This window comes from Elgaria multicarinata, chromosome 4 (genome assembly GCF_023053635.1).
Source record: "Elgaria multicarinata webbii isolate HBS135686 ecotype San Diego chromosome 4, rElgMul1.1.pri, whole genome shotgun sequence".
NCBI lineage: Eukaryota > Metazoa > Chordata > Lepidosauria > Squamata > Anguidae > Elgaria > Elgaria multicarinata.
In genome coordinates this window covers 122,267,575-122,275,079 of record NC_086174.1, presented here as the reverse complement: position 1 = coordinate 122,275,079, position 7,505 = coordinate 122,267,575, and positions in this window count along the sequence as shown.

The window sequence follows — 7,505 nt, the reverse complement described above, 5'->3', positions numbered from 1 at the left end:
AATTGCCATCTTTTTCCTCAATCAAGGAAATGAAATTTGTATGCAAAGCCTTACAGTTTAATTCTTTGACCAAGGATTATGCCGACAGCTCCAAGCTTGTTGGCGTTGCACTTTGTGTGAACTTCAATAATCTTTCGCTGATGCTTTCACCCTCCCTCTCCTTGGCTGCAAATCCTCAGTGAAATGCAAACTCAGTTGGATTGCTTTGGGTATCAACTGACATCACTCAGACAGCTCCTTTCTTATCATTTTTCTCAGGTGTTTGAGTGTCTGGCCAGTGACATCAGCTGTTTCCAAAAGTTGAAAAACTTAACAGATTCCTGATGCACAAACAATTGCGTAATGAAAATTGACATTTTTTGCTGTTTTTTTTTTAAATAATAATAATAATAATAATGGAGATCAGACCATAAGGCCTTTGAAAATCTCACGCTTGGGTAAGGAACAATTCTGTGATCCTATCCAGAGCATTTGCTACAACTGCCGCGAGATAAGATGTGTGATTTTGTTTAGGGTTCATTTTGCAAAGTAAACCTAACGAAGCTTGAATGCTGGGATTTAAACTGATTTGTTTCTTATAGCTTTGGAATTGATATAATTATAGTGAAGAGCTGAGCCATTTCGCCCTCGTTATCCATAGCATTACTTAATCTCAAGCGTTAATTCAATTAGCAGAAGCCTGTTATCGCATGCCAGTGGAAGTGTTGTAGTGCAGAAAGTAGAAGAACTGAGATGTCCACAAGCAAACAGAAAACAAGGCATAACGGCCTTGTCTACGTTTTGAGTTTGTCATAGGGAAGTGTGGAACAGAGCCAGTACTACCAGTATGAGGTGACTGCCCCAGGCAGCTGATAGTGGGTGTCATTAAAGCTTTTAGTAGTTGTTGTAGTTGTAGTTGTTATTGTTATTTCTCTTTCTTGCTCATGGAGGTTTTTCTAGACAGATATGACGGGCTTTGCCAAGCCATGCTGTCTTTTACAGATTCAGGAATTTCCTGACAATTGAGCATGTTTTAATTATGAATGCTTGGTGTGGATGTATTTTGGTAGGCAAAGTTTCTGAAGGTTTTCTATATAGTTTTTTTGATGTGGTGCCAGTGACTCATGTGACCAATGGAATAATTGTGACTTTTCCTGTTGCCATAGTTCTTTGACTTCTATGGCCAGTGATGTATATTTCTCTCTTATTTCCTCTTCCTTTTCTACAACATGTTGTTGTTGTTAGGAAGGGCCAGAGACACTTGTGGGATTTTCTGCCTCAGGTGTTGCAATAACTTGACTTTCTTTGGGTACTATGCAGCTTGATTTGGTAGGTGTCAAAATACCTTGGGCTGGCCGTAGTATGAGTAAGCCATCCTCCATCAGCTACACCCAGGATGGGCAATATCTGGACCTCCAGATGTTCAATTGCAACTCCCATCATCCTTCTCCATTGGTGATGCTGACTAGCACTGATGAGAGTTGGAATCCAACAGCATCTGGAAGCCAACAAGTTGTCCACCACATATGTAAATCTAGGCTTGATAGAAAAATTGGTTTAAATAGGAGTCATACATGCCCTTTTCTTTAGACTGGCTCTTTTGAAAGCTTCTTTGAGCTTGTGGCACTTGTCTGTAAAGAAGTCTCTTATTATTGTTGTTATTGTTATTATTCCTAAAGATTTTGAAATTTGTAAAGGGGAGGAAGGCTTCTCATTTTAAGTGGAACATTTGTAGAGAAAATGTGAAATCTATCATTAGGCCTTAAATATGGCCATTAAATTGGCTGTGTAGGAGGGGGGGAACCTTACGGTTACAACTGATCATGCTGGTAAGTCTCACAAGAGACAAAACAGTAAATAAAAAATACAGATTTCAATTGGGATCATTGCATGGGTTGTGCAGAATTTGTCCTCCAACACAAGTCTTGTTGCCTATATTTCAAGGTCTCTTTTTAGTTCCTAGGAAGCTGCTTTGTACCTGAGTCAAACTGTTTGTTCTATGCAGCCCAAAATTGTCTGTTTCAGGGGTGAGGGAATCTGTGGGAGTCCAGATGTTTTCGGACTCCAACTCCCATTATTCCCACCAACCAGAATAGCTAACAGCCAGGGAGAATGGCAATTGTAGTGGCTCTCCAGCATATGAGGCAAATTTTGCCCCTTCTCAGCCCTGCTACTAGAAGTCCATACAACCAGAGAAGTGAAGGATTGAACCGGTGGCCTCCTTCATGCAGATAATGTGCTCTGCTACTGAACTACAGACTCTCTCTCTCTCCTTTCCTCCCACTGATGCCCTGTATTCTTTGCCTACACTATCAGGCAGCCAAAAGGCTGCTATGACTTATCCTGGGGCTGTGGAAAGTGATTTCTATCTAGGGATTTCTTACGTTAAGTCAGAGATACTGTCAGCTAGGTTCATTAATATATGTCAAGTGCTTAGAGACTCAAAGTTACACAACTCATTACAGGAAGAAACAGAGGTGATGTTGGGCAGTTGACTGGTCAGATATTGTCAATGGAGTGAACAATTTACTATTTGATTACAGTCAAATGTGTTGTTGTTGTTGTTAATTAATTAATATTTATATACCACTAAAATGCTATCACAGGAGTGATAGGTATAATAATAATAATAATAATAATAATAATAATAATAATAATAATAATTTTCTTACCCGCCTTTCCGATTGGATCGAGGTGGGGAACAACAACACGCATAAAATATATAAAATACTGATTAAAAACATGGCATACACTGTTTAAAAACATCCTAAAAGCATCCTAAAAATAATCCTTGATTGTCAACAGTATTGACAACAATTTTATGCAATCACAATTTCCATCGTGGGTATTATTATCCAATATGAATGGCAAAATTGGAGGCTCTTTGTTTCTCAATCCTGTAAGAGTCAGAAGTACCTGCTGCCTGGCCTTGGGCATAGAAACCCCCTTCCCACAATTCTCCCTAGACAGCTCCTTCCATCTCTTTTCCCATTTAAGCCAAGTGGCCTAGCTCCTGGATATTGGCTTAATTGCTTGCATCTCAGTTAAGGTGGTCAGGTGTCCTACTCAGGGTACTGAGGAACATAGGAAGCTGGCTTATATTGATTCAAACTATTGGTTCATCTAGCCTAGTATTGTTGACACTGACTGGTAGCCACAGCACTCCAGGTTTTCAGGCGGGATTCTTTTCCTCACCCTGCCTGGAGAAGCTGGGAATCAAACCTGGGACCTTCTGCATGTGAAGCATGTGCTCTATCTCACTGAGCTATGGCCCCTCCACATCAAGGGCTGTCTTGGTTGCATGCCTGCTGAGAGCCCAATGACAAGAGCCCCCTGGAGTTGCTCCTCCTCTTCACCATTGCAACCTGCTTGTTTATGTGCCTCTTGCTCTGGTCCTATCAACCATGCTGTTGGTGATGACAAGGAGGAACCATAGCTCCCTTTCCTGTTTGTTCACTGGCTGGCTGCCTGTCAAGCAAGCAACTGTAGCGATGATGATGAGCAATAGTAGCTGATGACAATGTTATTGTGAATATAGACTCACTGAAAAAAGAAGCCCATTGAGAGGCTTCCCAAGGGCCCTCAAAAACGTGGTGCTCCCCTAGTCCTACTTTACAGCGAACAGTCCTCTATTTGGAGAGCTGGAAGAGGACAGGTCTGAAGTTGTCAGATATTTGAAGAGGTGTCCAATCTAAGAGCTTCATCCCACGTACCTGTTCCTTCAAATTATCCCTTATAGTACTAATCTGTCGGCGTTGTTGTTGTTGTTGCTGCTACCGGGCGGCAGCGATCCTTTGCATACCAGGAAGTGGGTTTAAGGGGGGAAATGTAATAAAATCATAAAAAATCAACGGATGACCAAATCCGATTCAAATTTGGTATGCTTTAAGCTCTCCTTAATATCTATTATTGTGCCAATTTTGATGTCTTTATCTTTAAAGCTTACACAGATGTAAGCATTTGTTTAATTTTTCTTTAAAATCCTGTTCCTGTGCCCCAGTGGCCACTCGGAAGATATGCTCGAAATCTGGTAGCTAAATATTGCACTTCTTTTGGCTTTATAGCACAATTAAAGCAGGATGCATGGAAGTACTTCACAGTCAAAGCAGATTATAAGGTGGAAAACTTCTGAGTCCTTTGCACGCAATTCACAGTGATTGCACAGTATAACCCTGGTGTGATAAAGCTCTAAGTCTGGTTTAAAGTCAAAGGACCATAAGCAAGAAGAGCAGTGAAGGGCCTTGAACTTGCCCATCAACAATTATCACCTGGAACCATGGATTGAGAAGGCACACAGGGCACCTAGTAGTCACAGCCTTCCCCAATATGGTGAAATGTATTGCATTTATTTTTAAATTATATTTATTATTTCTAAATTTACAAACACACACACACACACTATATATGCAAAAGTTATGCAGATTGGTGTCCTCTTTTTTGGTGATGTTTTTTTGCAATGAATGAGTGGCCACTCTAACTTCAAAGCATGAATACAGATGGTATAGGAGGAAGCATGAAGGAAATGCGCATACATAGTCACCCCAGTGGCAAAGATCTAGGATTGCCCAAATATTACATGGGTACAGTGGTTATCTCTGTGGTGTTTGTTTGTTTAAAAAATGTTTTAAAAGCAATATATAATTAAACAACAACAACAACACAGTTAACAACAACTAAAAACTGGAACAACAGTAACACAATCCATAACAGCAGGAAGGGCAATGAATTAATAATTAAAACAGACCAAATGCTTGGTGAAACAGGAAGCCAAAAGGTGGTGTCAGTGATACTGTCTAGATGCAGCTTCAACGTTTGTGGATAACAGCTTCCAAGAAATGGGGCAGAGATTATATACCACTGGTATATTTGATGGTTGCACCAGCAGAATATAATGTGATGTTTGTCTCTTGAAGGGACTAAATGGTGGTAGTAGTAGTGATTTGGAATTATATTAGGCATAATGCTTGATGTTGTCAGTTTGGGGGGCGATGTTAAAAACTTAAAAACACCACAATTGATAAACGCCTACTACGGTTAAAGGCTAAATTGTAAAGTAACACAAGCCTTAGAGTAAGATTTAACAGAGAAGGTCAGCTCTCCAACCTAATTGCAGCAAATAGGGGGGGTCAAGCAAGGATGTGTTCTGGCCCCACATCTGTTTAACATATATATAAACTCCTTGATCCAACGGCTCCAAGCTTTAGATATACATGCCCCAAAAATAGCAACTAAGAGACTACCCATACTGCTGTATGCAGATGATGCAGTCATTCTCTCCTTGTCTCAAATAGGCCTTAGAAGAACCTTAAAGGCCCTTGCCCTACATTGTAAGGAGGACCGATTACAAATCAATTACTCTAAATCAAAGATTAAGATGTTTGCCAATAGCAACAAGATCCACAGATGGTATATAGATAACAATGAGATAGAACAAGTCTCTTGTTTTAAATATCTAGGTGTCGTTTTCCAAGCTTCTAGAAGAAAAACGGAACAGATCAATTATATCTCACCCTGTGAGGTAGGATGGGCTGAGAGTCTGTGACTGGCCCAAAGTCACCCAGTGGGTTTCCATGGCCGAGTGGGGACTAGAACCTGGATCTCCCGACTCCCAGTCCAACACTTTAGCCACTACACCACACTGGCATATCTTGCTTCTGAATTACTCTGTGGTGAGGGGGCAGGTTTGACATGAGACGCTTTTGAGTCGTGGTGGTTCTTTGCATCTTATGCCGTTACTTTATTCATCCATTGAGTTGCACCTAGTTCTTCTCTGGACTTCTGGGATGGATTTTTCCCCTGCCCTGAAAGGCGACGTAGAAATATTTTAAATAAAATAACATTTAAAAAATCTCCTTTCAATGTATCTTCAAATGCTTCAGTATATGTATAGGCTGCTGGCTTGGAAATACAAGAGTGTGTTTGGGGCTAAAATTTGGGTTTACTTTTATTATCCCTGTGTCGTTTATTGATATAGTTTAAGGAATTTCCTTTTGTTTATTAATTGAATTGGTATTTTCCTAAGTACTGAATCGAATGTTTATTTTATCTGTTGTATTTTATTGTCAGATAATTTGCTACTGTTTGTTTTGTTTTTATGATGGCTTTCCTTTTAAAGTGAAAATTGAGGCCCAAATAGATGATCTTTTTTTCCCTATGGCTTTGTTATACTTTGTTGAAATTCACAATAATTTTTTTTAAAGCCTCTCTCAGTACCAGGCTTTTTTTTAAAAAAAGGCTGTGCCTGTGCCATGCAAAACCACCAGTGGGATAAACAGGTGGTGTGCAAATTTTACCTTTAGAACTAGAGCTGAGATTAAATTTCTCACAAGACAATTTTTTTTTTTTGAGAAATTATTTTTCTTACCCATCCTGATCACATTGCCAAATTTCCTCTGAATATTTTGTGGCAGCCACCATTTCTCCCCTGGCCCTTCCACAATGCCCATAACAATGCTGGGCCCAGAAACATAAACCTAAGGGATAAGCTGTGCTACTGCCATTGCTAACAGAGTGCCTGCACTCCCGAGAAATATATAAAAAAGAATTGCCATGTACATTACATAGCACAGTATGGGATGAGCCAGTGTGGCATAGTGGCTAAAGTGTCGGAATGGAAGTTGGGTGATCTGGGTTCTAGTCCCCACTTGGCCATGGAAACCCACTGGGTGACTTTGGGCCAGTCACGGACTCTCAGCCCAACCCACCTCACAAGGTTGTTGTGAGGATAAAATGGAGAGGAGGATTATGTATGCCGCCCTGGGTTCCTTGGAGGAAAAAAGGCGGGATATAAATGCAATAAATAAATAAATGAGTGAAACAGGTGAGGGTTGCTTGCCTGTGTCTATAATAACACTGATAGCATTTCTATAGCTCTTCCAAGTGTTCAAAATGCTTCACACATGCATTGTGTAGTTGTAATCCTCCCAAAGACCCTGTTAGGTAAAACAATATTATTCTCCCCTAGATTGCAGGTGTAGGTGGGTGGGCCTGAGGCTGACAAGGGTACTTCCAGGTGGAGGGTTCCCAGTGCTAGCAGTCAGAAGCAATTGTGCAGCTGCTTTGCCTTTTTCTCCTTCCCTGATTTATAATGATGATGATGATGATGATGATGATGATGATGCAGAAGGAGCAGTGGGAAAACATAGGAGGGTCACAAGTGGAAGATGTCATTGTTTGCACCCTTCAGTACTGACATAGGGTAATGACACCATAAGCTGAAAATCGCATCTGAAATATCTAGAGAGAGAGAGACGGTGTGGGATGAGGGGGGAATTTGCCTAAGGCCACTTAGGAAGATCATGGCAGAGGTGAGATTTGAACCAGTGGCTTCCTGACTTCATCCCCGTGCCACTACACTGCACCAGCAATCAAATCAAAGTTCAGTGGGGTCCCCCCCTCCCCAAATATGGCTCGGCATAGGTGTCCGCAGACCTTCAAATCTATTATTCCCCGGGAACAGGCTGTGGTGCAATTGTGAAGTTTCTTTCCCAAGCATCCATCTCCCTCAGCCTTTTGCTGCATGCTTC